Genomic DNA, 15,056 nt, shown 5'->3' on the forward strand with positions numbered 1-15,056 from the left:
TATATATATATATATAAAGTAATGTCTTAGCATATGATGTGCTCAGAATGTTTTAAATTTCCCACTAAATTTATCTATGACAGTGCGATGAATGATAACTACGGGCTTTTATAAGACCTCCGAGAGCTGAATTACTCCATGTTACTTTTAGGGGTGCTCCACGGATATGACAATATGAGAATATCATTTCATTAGACACCATGAACCTATTCTACTTGTAAGCCTGCATGAGGTGTGAGTGTGTGTACATTAATAAACATGATAACAAAATGGCTATCAACATCACGTTGAGGTAGCCACCCTCTTAAGACCATAATGCACATTCAAGCATAGACCACACATCACATACTATCATAGGAGACAAGACAACTTCAACATTTGCATTCAATACACCTAGCATTGGCCAATATCACACATTCATATGGCGGACATAGGTAGGGGTCATTACTTATTATTACTTCATCAATGGAAGTACCTAATCCACACTTAACCCTTACAACTTCATTCAATGATAGAAGACATCATCTATACCTAAGAACTTGCTACTAGATTGAGAAACTAGGCATATGCTTCACATTGTGTGATCATCATAAACACACATTCACATTACATTAAATTGCCTTCAGGGAAATCATAAACACATACATATATTTAGAAGAAGTAAACACCGCCACCATAAGTGGACCATACCACACAATGCCATACAAGGCCAATTCAACTAGCAATTCTATAGAAAAGTAGAGGAAGTATGCAATCTTACCAATTCACCAACCTTCGTTCCTCGTTGATAAATAATCATATTTCATCCACAAATAAAAAATAGGGCAGTATGTAAAAGTATCATAACATAGATGAAATCATGCTTCAATTGCTATAGGATCAAGATCACATTAAGTACACTACATTATCAATATATAAAATGTGGAGAATATAGGTCAACCTTACAAAATCTTCAAACCTTGATACTCATTGATCAATTACACATAATTCACGATCAATTTACATATAGATAGTACAAATAGATAATTCAACATACTAGAATCATAATTCAATCAACATAGAATCAAGATCACAATGCCCAAAATATAGGCTAATTTGAAAAATTGGAGGGAACATGGGTTCATAATGATATTTGATTGAAATACACTTTAAAGTCAGTATATAAACATTAATTAATTATAAGAATTTTTTTGAATTAAATTTGAAAAAAAAACCATGACTAGATTGAAGAACATAAAATTTGATCATAGAATTCTCATTGAAAACATTGGAAGAAACTCTTTAGATGGAAGGTTATATAAATATTGAAGAATAACCCTAACTTCTACATGAATAAGCCACTAAAACTTGATAAATAATCCATGGAATCCAATCTACTAGTTGTTCTTGAGCTGCATCTCCAATGGAAGTTTCTAGAGAGGTTTTTTTTTAGAGGGAAAGTCTAATTTTGAATAATGAGGTCTAATTGACGTTTTGATCTTAACAACCAACTTAATATACCCAAAAATATATAATTTATCTTCCTAGGTTCAGGTTAGGACGTGGGGTGAATTTCCCATTCATCCATTTATAAAACAACACGTGCAGCAGAATGCAAGCACCATCGACGGACAGTAGTAGACAAGGCTTTGAATGGAAGACGGGGCGTCCTGCTGCTCCATCATTGGTGAATGCAGCTCCTAATTTGAGACCTGAGTCTCAACAAGCTCAGTTTTGAGCTACGCCTCCCATCGATGGGGAATATATTGAGGAATGGGGCATCAATTTGACTTATCGATTAACACTGTCAAGCCAGTGTCTAGGCAGTGCTTGAGCTCCACCTTGAGGGCCTTTTGCGGGGCCCTTGGGGAGCCGTGCTCGGACATTTCAAACGTAACTACACTCTTATACATGTTAATGACCTCCCATATCAATTTCAAGAAAAAAAAACACGTAAAATATGCAAAGGCACACCAAGACAAACATGCACGTCTCAAGGCTAGCTTTCAAATGTCAACAGATGTTCTTGGACGTTTGACCTCCAAATGACATCAAATAAAGCATTGATATTCTAAACAACCTAATTAACATATTTTAATCCTTTTAGACACATGTGAGGCTCTAAGCACCTTTATTCATTTTGAGTTTAGAGGTTGGGACTATTGTATCATTCCTCTTGTTAGCTTGTTTGGCATGTTGAGATACTTTCCGTGGTAGTAATTCTATTATGTTAGCTTGTGTATATTAATAGATAAGGATTCAATATAAGTTATCTTCGATTAGGATAGCCTAAAGAAGAACTTAGTGTGGATGGTAGTGTGGGATGCCATTCATACATGGCTCAAGTATGACTTGACGCTACCTATGACATGACCCCTACATGATGTATGCTTAGTTTAGATAGTTACTCTAGTTGCATTCCATGTCATGATTGAGTTAATATGATAGTTTTTTTTCACTATGAAGTAGTTATATAAACTCCTAAAATGAAATTAAAAGGAATAGGGTGACTTTAAGACAAGCTTTCTGTGTGAGGTAGAATGGGATGCTTCACATGTATTGCACAATTGTGCTTTGAGGTGTCCTAGGGGCATAGTTCTCATATGTTATTATGAACCTAAGTATTAATTATGAGAATGGATTATGATCAAGAATGACCAAAGAGAGGTACTTAGCTTCGTTAGTAGTATGGGATGCTACCTTAGACTTGCACAAGTATACTTAGAGGTGGCTTGTGAAGTAGTTCATTTGAGTAATAAGGACACTGACATAATTATGAACTCTTATATGCATTATGAAGATTTATTATTATTATGTATTTATCTCTTATGATTATGTCTATTGTTGACTAATCCTTTGAGATATCTTACGTTTGGTATAGTAGTTTCCACACTTGGTGCATTTTGTAATAAATCATATTTTGCCTACATTCTAATTTAATGTAGGGTCTTGTGAATATTGAGTTGCTTTCAAAGGTAAAATTTCCATGTCTTTCAAGGAGTGAAGATTGGTGAGTCCTCATATAATCCGAGGACACCACCACTATGTTGTCTTTTATGATCTTTTCTATGTTTAGACTTTTATGGGTTCTGACCGAAGACATTTCTACTCATTTTGTCATACATGATTTTTGAGACATATGTTAGAAGTTAATGAAATGATTCCTCATTATGTTTTTGAAGAAAACGTATTAGTTTTGCGCTACTTTTCGTAAATATGCAATGAGTGATGTCTAAGAGCTCGTACAAGACATTCGAAGGGTCAAGTATGCCGTGTTACTTTCAGGGGGTGTTCCTCGGTCATGACACTTTGCGAGTGGAATTCGTCAGGGGTGATCCCTACATCTTATGTGAGATCATCTAGTGTTCGGTTAGTTTACCCACACGCCAATCTTATTTCTATTCAACAATTTTATGTTGACTGAATGAAAAGTTAGTGAGTTCTTGAAGAACATTGTTGAAATTCATTAAGTTCTTGATAGGTTGTGTTGTTGAAGCCTCGCGTTGATTTGATTTCTGTTGCCGGGTTTATTTTTGAGTTCTTTTGTAAGTTTAGAGTACTAATGATCCTGAGCATTTGGGTAAAGAAACATGGATGTGAAAAACAATGAAGAAAAGTCGAGAACGCCCGGGTAAAGGAGTTGGGTCGTCGCGCCTCATAGCGTGCCTGAAAACTTTCTCTAAATTATTGGTCTTGGGGAGCTGTGCCACCAAGTGCGCCCCAAAATGTTCTCTGGATTTTGGGGCCTGGTGTCCCATGCATCTTAGAGCGCCAAGAATGCCAATTCACCCCATTCTTCCCCCATCTTTTCATACTAGTTCCTAAGGGATATACCTATGTTTCCTAGTTGTTCTAACACTATAAGGTACATCTAAACATCATTAAATCATCCATAAATATCAGATCATGGACCTTGAATCCATAATCCAATTCAAAGAAAGTTAAGATCAAAGTCAAAGAAGTTAAATAGTTAAGTCTAGAAGTTAGGGAGAAAGTCAAATCAATGTTTTTTAACTTCATTTTAAGGCTCAAGTTTCAAGTCAAGCAAAGAGTAAAGAGTTGAGTTCATTTCCCAAAAGTTATTAGGGAAGTCAAGCAAAGAGTAAAGAGTTGAGTTGCTTCTCCAAAGTTATTAGGTAACTAAGTATTTCCAAAGATATTTATAAATATTTTCACATTTGAGCAAGAAAATGGAACAATAATTCCAAGACAGATTTTGGGATAAGCTTTAAGTAATTATCTCAAACTAAAGAAAGAAGTTAGTTTTAAACACATATGAGCTAAAGTATATTTTGAGAGTAGTATTGAGAACCGATATGGGGATTCGAGTTCATATTAACCCAAGTATCTATGAAAACCATGTCGCCATCATGGGTATTAACAAGTCATACTTTTTCTGTGATCACGTAAGTTAAGATAGTGGATCCAATTAGTTATGTAGTTCTATACATGGGAAAGTATAAGACAGTTTTGCAACGTGATCATAAAAATATTGTATCGTCACTTAGGATCATAGTGGTGGTTGTCGGTTAGCGTAACTTTCACAGTAGTAATTGCATGGTTTCTCGAGAGGTTCTACTTTGTATGTATGAGGGTATGAGTCTTCTTTCATGCATTCACAAGTAGATTTTTAGAGGAAACATGATATATATTTTACTATGATTATGAGTTGACATCAGTCTATTTTGAACTTTTACGTACTTCTTATAGTTAATTGTATTTTTGCATGCACACAAAATTGAAGACCATGTTTGAAACAAATTTTCATTATTTTGCAATTATTTTATACTACCTCATAATGAAATGAGTTCCGCTAAGTTATTCATGAGTTGAGCAGAGCCAAGGTAAGTGTTAATTTTTACTCTTTTCAAGCTTAAGTTGTTCAACATTTTAACTCGCATACTCGTACATTCTATGTACTAATGCCAGTTGGCTTGCATCTTATTATGATGCCGACACAGGTAACTAGGATCAGTATCCAATGCCTCGTTGTTCAAGTTGAGCACTCAGAGTTAGTGGTGAGCCTCCATGCATTCTTGAGGACTCTTTTATTCCCTTTTAGTATTTCTTTATTAGGAAGGTGTAGGGTATATCCCAACATAAATCTCATTAATTAAGAGGCTTCATAGATAGTTAGTATGAGTCTCTCATCTTTGTATGTAGATGTTTTTGTTATGACACACTTAAATTGCCAATTTAAATAAGATATTATTTCATTAAGTCATTGTTTTGAACCTATTTTGTTGAGTAAGTCTTCCGCTGAGTTAAGAAAGAAAGGCCAAGGTTTTGCTTGGGGCCTGTAATGGTCTTTAAGTGCCAGGTAGGATCGGGGGCATGACAAACTGGTATCAGAGCACAGAGTTCAAGAGCCCTAGGGAGTCAATGAATGTGTTTCTGTAGAGTCCCAGTTATATATCTTAAGAGTTCCACATCTATTATTAGGAGGCTACAAAATTTAGGAATTATCTCACTTCTTTCATACTCATTTCATGCATTAAAGGTTGATCTCTAAGAAGTTTCCTTCTAATTCGTGCTTGCATGTGTTTTCACGGAATCATCCCTTCACCAAAAACAGTCAGGGATCGTCTATCTATGAGGAGTGTTGAGGGACAGGTGTTACCAAATGCACTAGAAGTGCAACCCAAAAAAGTGGTCAATCATGTTGAAGTCTGATAAGCTGTGCAGATGTTAATTCAAGTTACGACTTAGCATGTTGGGCAGAGAGATAATCAACACAAAGTGGTTGATACTTCAAGGATTTATGAAACCTTAATGATGAATCCACAAAGCTTCACATGTTCAAGTGTCAGTAGGAATCCGGAGAACTTTATTGAGGAGCTTAGAAGCATTTTTTATATGATGCATGTTGCTGAGGCGGAGAGGGTGGAACTAGATGCAAACCGAAATGAAGGATGTTGCTAGAATATGGTTCGTCCAATGGAAAAAGAATAGGGTCGAGGATGCGCCAGTAGTGAGTTGGGTTGTGTTTGGGTTCTTTCACCGTGAGTTGCGAGAGGCCACTACAAGAAAATGTTTTAAAGCTACAACACACATTGTATCTCAATATAAAATTTTCCATAGCTAAATGCTTTAGCTACATTATTTTATTTCGTAGAATCCGTAGAAAGATGTAGGCTGGCTAAAAGTTTGCTACATTCTTTACATGGTATGTGGGTAAGAAATTATATTTGTAACTGTATACTAAAATTTGTTTATAGCTGCAATAGAAACAAGTTTCTGCCACAAAAAAATTAATTTATGGCATGTTGTTTTACTCCTGTGCCACTATAAATAAAATTTATAGCTATATTTATATAGTAGCCACAAGTCTTATATTGTAGCCGAAGATCTAATTTATTTGCCATTTTTTGAAATTTTTATCTAATTCTATAACTTATGTTGTGGCAATTATATCATATTTAGTTATGTTCTTTATAAATTCATAGCTATAACTCAATGTATTTGCCACAAATATTTTCTTATTGCAGCTAAGAATTCATACCTTTAGCCATGAAATATATATCATTGAAGCTTAATAAAAATTATTTGCTACGAAAAGGTAATTTTTTCAGCCATGTTCTTTATACGTGGAAATTATGGGGGCACATGTATACTTACGAATGTAATATTTGATAACTAAAATTTCACACCTCATTGTCACAAGATATAAATTGTATCTAAAAGTTCATAATTTGATAAGAAAATGTGTATAAATAATATTTCCATGGCAATTATATATGTTTTGCTACAAATTCAATAAAATTATAGCTACTAATTCATATAATGTAGATAAGATTTAACATAAATTTCATAAAATATAGTGTGAAATACAATATATTGTTTATTTTATGCAATGTATTAAAAGATAGATAATAATAATTCAACAATGTCTTATAAAATAGTGAAACATCATTTTACTCGAACATAGAAATAATCCTTTACAAGAAAAAAAATTATCTGTATCACCTCTATTTTGATGTTGTCATCACTCCTTCTTAAGGTTAAATAATAGTTAAAAAATTAAATAAAAAATAAAACAATGACATATTCAATTTAATATTATTATAAACTTGTAACTTCTCGCAAACCGAAATAGCTCGGATTAATCAAAGAAACTAAGAAGAGTTATTTATGGTAAGAATAGGAGAACTTAGAACATTTCCTAATTGTAAAAGTAGGTTTTTCGGTCATTTTCAAACGGTCATAACTTCTAGCTAAGGATGAGTTTGGATAAGTTCTATATATGGTTTGAAATTCCTTGGAGAGATCTTTCCACCACCACCAAGTTTGATCATTTTCGATATCGTATGAGGGAGATATACCATTCGGAAGTTTGGTTGTTGGATTGAGGAATGTCCAATCCAGATTTTCGTAAGGGTAAAGTGGTCTTTTCACCATACTATTTCCTAATTTGTTTTAAGGGATTATTAGGGGTAAAAATAAGCCTCAATTCAGTTTTAGAAAAGTTTAATACGCTTAGGGCTTGGGAGAAAAGAGAACAAAAGAGGAAGATTAAGAATTCTTATGAACACTAAGGTTTCACGACTTGAATTCGTCGGGGATGTTCCCAATCGAGGTATGTGAGATATTTCTATGTTGATTTCTTCCACCCAAAAAACAATTTGTTTAACTCAACGCTAATAGAGTAGATTGAATAATGAACATTGAAGTTCTAGATGAAAAACCCTTGAAATTTTGTTGGTACATTTGTAGTATACCTTTGGTTGTTTGATTCATGCTTCCGGGTTGTTTTACGAGTCTATACTATTGGGTATTGAGAATTTTAGTGATACTAAATGGGGGAATATCCATGGGGGTTGGAAGGTTTAGAGATGAAAATCAGAGAAGAAATATTGAAAATCCCGTTGGATAGGACCTGGCGCGCTGGACCTACTTGAGCCTCTCAAGACAACCTCTGTCTAATAGGCTTTGCCACGTGGCACCTAGTATAGCCCCTAAAGACAACCTCTGTCTGATAGGCTATGCCACGCAGCGCCAGCCAGAGTGAAACACACCAGAGTCTGTCCGTCATTCTCTGGCGCTCCGTGCCTCTCACAGCGCCAATGTCACCTGTAGACTCCATTATATCCCTATATTTTTGTACTAGTTCCTATGTTATGTACCCACATTTCTTGGTTGATTCCAACAATCTAAGGTATATATATACATAAATAAATCATCCATAAACATGAGATCATAATCCTTGAATCCATAATCCAATTCAAGGAAAGTTAAGATCAAAGTCGAAGAAGTAAAGAGTCAAGTCTCGAAGTTAAGAAGCAAGTCAAAGTGAGTTCTTAAAGTTTCCAAGACTATTTAACAAACCTTTCCAACTTTGTTTTAAGAATCAAGTTACAAGTTAAGAAATATTAAAGAGTTGAGTTCATTCCCAAAAGATATAAGGGTACTAACTAATCCCTAAAAGATAAAAATGTTTTCACATTTAAACAAGTGAAGAGACTTCGGGCTAGTTTTCAAACAGAAGTAATAGGTTTATGAAATGAAGCTGTCACATCCGGGTTTACCCCTCTAGACGTAACCAGCATCATCGTCCTCTTTGAGGGCTAAGACCAACCTCTTAATTTATATTACTTTTGTAGGTCAAATTTAGTAGAGAATTTAAAAGTTTTCATTACTTCTACTTGGAGGTTTACATAGACCTCTTTATACACACAACATATATATATATATGTACATCAAGTATACATAGAGCCTTTGTATAGGAAGATTACTTAGTCTTCTACTTCTATTTCACATAAATATATATAGAAAATATCATAGTAATAGTAGTCATCTCATCTCATAACCATCTACTAAGAGTATATCAAATTTGAGCCTAGCCCATACATCAATCCAATAAGACCACATATAGGTCAGACAAATGTATAGTACTCAATTGAAAGGAAAGAAACCAAAGAGTATTAAAACTCATAACAACTCCATAAGCTAGATAGTGGTATCGCCCTCGAAAGTGGAGGAACTATCCTACTTGGATTAATGAGAAATCCAAGACTTCTTCAAGGCGCCTTCCAAAACTCTTCAACGAACAGAACACAAAATATTGGTGAAAAGGAACAAATGGGGTTAGTACGCCACATGTTCTAAGAATGAGACCATATGCACACATACTTTGAAATCATGCTAATAAAAGGGACATTTCATAAAGTATGCACTTTTCATTTAAAACCTTTATGAATATTTAACAAGACCATACCAATCAATATTGCATATTCATTAAGTCCTTGGCATATACATTACAAGAACTACAACATCAAGTCTATTAAAGTAAATCATTCATAACATATGAGTAGATACACACTCAAGTAACTCTATCATAAAGTCATATTAACAATATGAATGAATAAGAGTACATTTCCACATAACCAAAGCAAGTCAATTACCCATGAACCCCTATCAAGTCAACAAGTGCAATGACCAAGTAAAGTCCCATAGCCTTACTTAATCAAGTAACCCAACAAGAATCATGACTAACATCCTACTTCACATAACATGGAATTTAGGTGTACATATCATCTTACTTTAACAATATAAACCAACATATATTCATAAGTGAACTAATAAACCTATAGTATCAACAATGTGAAAGTTCATCATATACATGTCATATAACATTTTCAGCATAATCATACATAAGAACATCCTCCTAAGACTTCCCTCAAGGCTAACTAGTGCAATGCTTAGGTAGAGTCCCATACCCCTATCTAGACTAAGCTAGATCCCTTCGTTTATCATCGTGAGAGTTCAATCGTTGAGATCATTTTACCTTTTGGGAACATCTTTCCCTAACATACATAGACCACATGAGATAACGTGGAACCGGTGTCATAAAACCTTACACCAAAGGAAGGCGTACTACTTACCAAGGCAGTACCAAAAAATGAATCATAGCAACTACGTGGATCCACTAGCTAGTATTTCTGTTGGAGCAACGTGGTTCAAGAACTAGGAGATATAGTTCGTACCCTCTTTATAATACATGCATTGTAGTCACCAATCTCAAGAGTACATTACTGATCCTACCTTCCCTATGTGGGAAGGGACACTCGTCACTCTAGGTAGTTCGATGCTAAGCTAGGGTCCCTTTTTGAAATATCTTTAAGACTTTATTATCAATCATAGCTTAGTTTAGGTCATAGGTTCTAACCGTTGTATAACATCATCATCATCATAGATCAATACAAATTACACGAGTATAAGTCCTTGCATTAGAATTCATATAGGTGAAGTTACCAATATTACTATTTCATATCATGATAATGCACAATAGTAAATCATTCACTATCCTTATAACATTACATCTTAATCAACCTCACAACCATAATCAAGACATTTCTATTCAACATCATACCATCCTATCAATCCAAATACAAGGGATACTCCAATAAAACATCATAACTTAATCACAATTAACCACATTTTGATGTAAGGGATAGAGATCACAAGACTTACCAAGTCAGATTCATAGTTCATCATTAAGGTCTTACCATAAACCCTCAATTCAACCAAATTTGGGTGTACATCATCATAAATCAATAATCAACATGATAACAAGGCAAGAAGAATTACTACATAACAATTCAATACTAGATCATAGCTTAAGACACGATACTTAGGTAAATTCACTTCCTAACCTAGGTCATCTTCTCAAGAACTAGCATGAAAGACTACAAATAACCCTAATTTTTTAATTATTAATGTAAAAACATCATATAATAGTAATTAAACCAATAACAAAGTTAAATTGAATCAAATACAAGGTAATTCATATAAAGATCAAACCTAGAGTTAAGGGTTAAGGGTCATCTTCTTCAAAACTAGACCAAACCATCAAGATATGTCATAGTTAGGTTAGAATACACGTTATCAATTCATATTATCCAATAGAATACATAAACAAACCAATTCATAACATAATTTTCGAGATTGAGAAAGACCCACATGAAAACTCAACTTTTGAAAATTCTTTGAAGGAACCATTTGAGGAAATAGGTCTCAAAAGTGAATTATATCCCATACCACAATATTTGATGAATAATTGATTGTGAAATCGTCTCTTTACAGCCCCGAAATCCATCCCCTAGCTTGTCTTCATTGTTGTCTTCCAATAGAGAGAAAGAAAAGAGAAAAAAGAGAGTATTTGTTTTGAGAGTTGTCATTAGACTAATGGGGTTGGGGTCTTTATATGGGAGGTTAATTAAGTTAATTAGAATTCCCTTAATCCATAAATAACCATAACCCCTTAATTAATTAATTGGAGTTAACTGAAAACGGCCAGGAAATTACAGTGACTACAGACGACACCACAATCAATGGATTGTGGATCAATCAACGGCCATAGTGCCCTTCCGTGCTGCACATTCAGCGTCTTGGTTAGAGACTATGAAAACTTACCTTTCCAAGACTTTGTCTAACTGACCATAGACGGCGGCATCGACGCCTCATATATTCACCAATGGCCCATCTGTGGCATCCATTGGTGACACTGTCTTTTGTCAGTTTTTGCCTATTCTTGCAAGGGTCCTCCTCAAGGGCCCTTGTTGGTCCTTGAGGAGTCGTACCCGGACGTTTCGACCATGAATTAACTTAACATGTTAGAAGCCCGTCCACCAATTTTCATCATTTTCTGACTCCTAAAAGCTAGTCAAATAGGCTTAGGCACGATAGTACCTCCTTGAACTACTTTCAAGACGTCATGGACGTTCTTGGACGTTTTGGTTTCTAAACTTCCTAAATGACTTGTAAACATTAAAATAGGCCTTAAAATAGTGTCTAGACGTTATGACAGTTATGTTAGGGTTTAAGACACGTTTTGGATTTTCGAGGTGTTACATTATCCCCCCTTAGGAACATTCGTCTCCGAGTGATAGGAAAAATCTTTAGATGGAAGGAATAGACTCAAGAGTAGCAGCCCAACCAACAACAATACATAACAACATAAACCAAATCCCTTATACAAGGCCATTCAAAACTTCAATTACCAGACATAAGGCTCAACATTAGAGTATGAGGAATATCTTTCTCACATCATCAAGAGCTCAGCATAGCATTTATGAGTCAATTATGTAAAAGTTCAACTTACCAACATGCTACATATAATTTCATAAAGATTCACCATATAAAAATGTACAAGATAACTCAAATAATCCAAAGAGAAAAATTTCAGGTTCAATTGCACAACTTCACTGTAAGTCACTTTAAAGCTATTCAAAAATGCACATTTTGCAAAACATTACCAAAATCAAAGCAACTTCAATTTTAATCATTATTTTCATTATAAGTAAGAACTATTGATCTTAGTTATCAAAAAGATGAGGGTAACGGGACTTCATGTCGGCCTTGGCCTCCGAGTTTACACCCTCAACTAGGTGATTCTTCCATAACACCGTTACGGAAGCCAACTCTTTAATCCTTCACTTCCTGACTTGCCTATAAATAATTTGAACCAGAATTCCTCATAAGAGAGGTGATCCTTCACACCAAGACCCTTAATTGAAAGATTAGAGTCGGGATCACCGATACACTTCTTAAGCATGGAAACATGGAAAATCGGATGAACCGAAGCCAATTAACTAGGAAGTTTCAATTCATAGGCAACCTTACTAACCTTTTGAAAGATTTCATAGGGACCCAAATAACGAGGACTCAACTTCCCTTTCTTGCAAAATCTAACCACCACTTTCATAGCTGAAATTTTCAAATACACCTTATCACCTTCTTCAAACTGCAAACCCCTTCTCCTATAATCAGCATAAGACTTTTGCCGACTATAGGCCGTTTGCAACTGGTTTATTATGATATGAACTTTCTCTAATGTCTTACTAATCAAATCGGGACCAAGAAGCGAAGACTCACCCACTCCTCCTACCATACAAGGCTTCATAGGGAGACATGGTGATGGATGAATGAAAACTATTATCATAAGAAAACTCCACCAAAGGCAAATGCTTATCCCAAGTTCCTTTGAAATCAATAATACAAGCCCTAAGCATATCCTCAAGGTTTTGAATTGTACGCTCCTCTTGACCATCCGTTTGGGGTTGAAAGTGGTATTAACTTCACCTTAGTACCAAACCCTTCTTGGAATGACCTCCAAAACCTATATGTCACTTGTGCACCCCGATTCAATATGATGGATAACGGAATACCATGGTGACACACAATATCATCTTTGAATATCCTAGCATAATCTTCCGCCGAATAAGTAGACATGACGGAAATAAAGTGCGCGGATTTGGTCAACCTATCCACAACTACAGATATAGAGTCATATTGCCTTTGAGTCCTAGGTAAACCAACTACAAAAAACATATTGATATCTTCCCACTACCAATTAGGAACTTGGATTTCATATAGCAAGCCACCTGACTTCTGATGTTTGTCTTTCACTTGTTGGCAATTTGGGCACTTAGCAACAAACTCCTCTATGTCCTTCTTCAAACCTTCCCACCAAAATACTTCGCGAAGGACATGGTACATTTTCATCGAACCCGGATGAATGGAGTAGCGTGACCCATGGGCTTCCTCAAAGATCCGGTTCCACAACTTATCTACCTTGGGAACACACAATATCCTTGGTACCTCAAAACACAATCCCCCCAATAAGGATGCCTCATTAAGCTTGCCAAGGACCGATTCCTTCAACTTCATCAATCATTTATCATGGTGTTGTTTTGACTTCACCTCAACTACCAATGATGACTCAGAGTTATGATGTTCCATGAAAACACCATTCGAAGAATCTTTCAATTTCACACCTAACCTAGCCAACCTATGTAGATCCTTCACTAGGTCTTTCTTGGCTTCTTCTATGTGAGACATACTACCCATAGTCAAATGACTTAGAGAATCCGAAACCAAATTGGCCTTGTTGGGGTGATATAGGACACTCATGCCATAATATTTAAACAATTTCAACTACCTTCTTTGTTGGAGATTCAACTCCTTTTGTGTAAACACATATAGGAGACTCTTATGGTCAATATAGACATCGACATGGACACCATACAAGTAATGCCTCCATATTTTTAAGGCAAATACCACGGCCTCTAACTTAAGGTCGTGATTTTGATAGATTCTCTCATGCACCTTAAGTTGGCTAGAAGCATAGGCAGTCACCTTCCCATGTTGCATAATCACACACCCTAAACCACACGGGATGCGTCATAATGCAAAGCAAAACCCTTTGTACCCTCTGGTAGAGTCAACACTGGTGCAGAAGTAAGCCTATATTTCAACATTTGGAAGCTTCCCCACATGCCTCCGACCACTCCAATTTCTTACACTTTTGGGTCAAAGTAGTCAAGGGAGATGCAATGGACGCAAAACCATCCACAAACCTCTGATAATAACCTGCTAAACCCAAGAAACTTCTAATGTCGCTTGGTGTCAATGCTCTAGGCTAATTTCTCACCGCCTCATTTTTCCTTGGATCAACCTCAACTACCTCACTAAAGATGATATGACAAAGAGATATCACGACCTCAACCAAAACACACATTTGTTATACTTGGAAAATAATGGATGTTCTTTAAGTACTTGTAACACCATCGTCAAATGGTTCATGTGATCACCCTTATTTTCTGGGTATACCAAGATGTTATCAATGACGATAATGACAAATGAATCTAGGTAACTTCAAAACACCCTATTCATTAGGTCCATAAACACCGCCAGAGCATTTGTGAGACCAAAGGACATTAATAAGAACTCATAATTACCATATCTAGTTTGAAATTGCATTTTTTTATATCCTCACCTCTCACCCTAAGTTGATGATACCCCGATCTCAAGTCAATCTTAGAAAAGTAGCTTGCCCCTTGGAGTTGATCAAACAATTCGTCAATCCAAGGGAGAGGTTACTTATTCTTAATAGTGATTTTATTGAGTTGGCGATAATCAATACACATTCTTAAGGACCCATCCTTCTTCTTCACAAGCAAAACCGAAGCATCCCATGGATAAATACTAGGTCTAATGAAGCCTTTGTCTAGTAAATCTTTGACTTGAGCCTTCAACTCGTTCAATTAGGCCGGAGCCATCCGATTAGGAGGAATTGA

This window comes from Solanum pennellii, chromosome 3 (genome assembly GCF_001406875.1).
Source record: "Solanum pennellii chromosome 3, SPENNV200".
NCBI classification, from domain to species: domain Eukaryota; kingdom Viridiplantae; phylum Streptophyta; class Magnoliopsida; order Solanales; family Solanaceae; genus Solanum; species Solanum pennellii.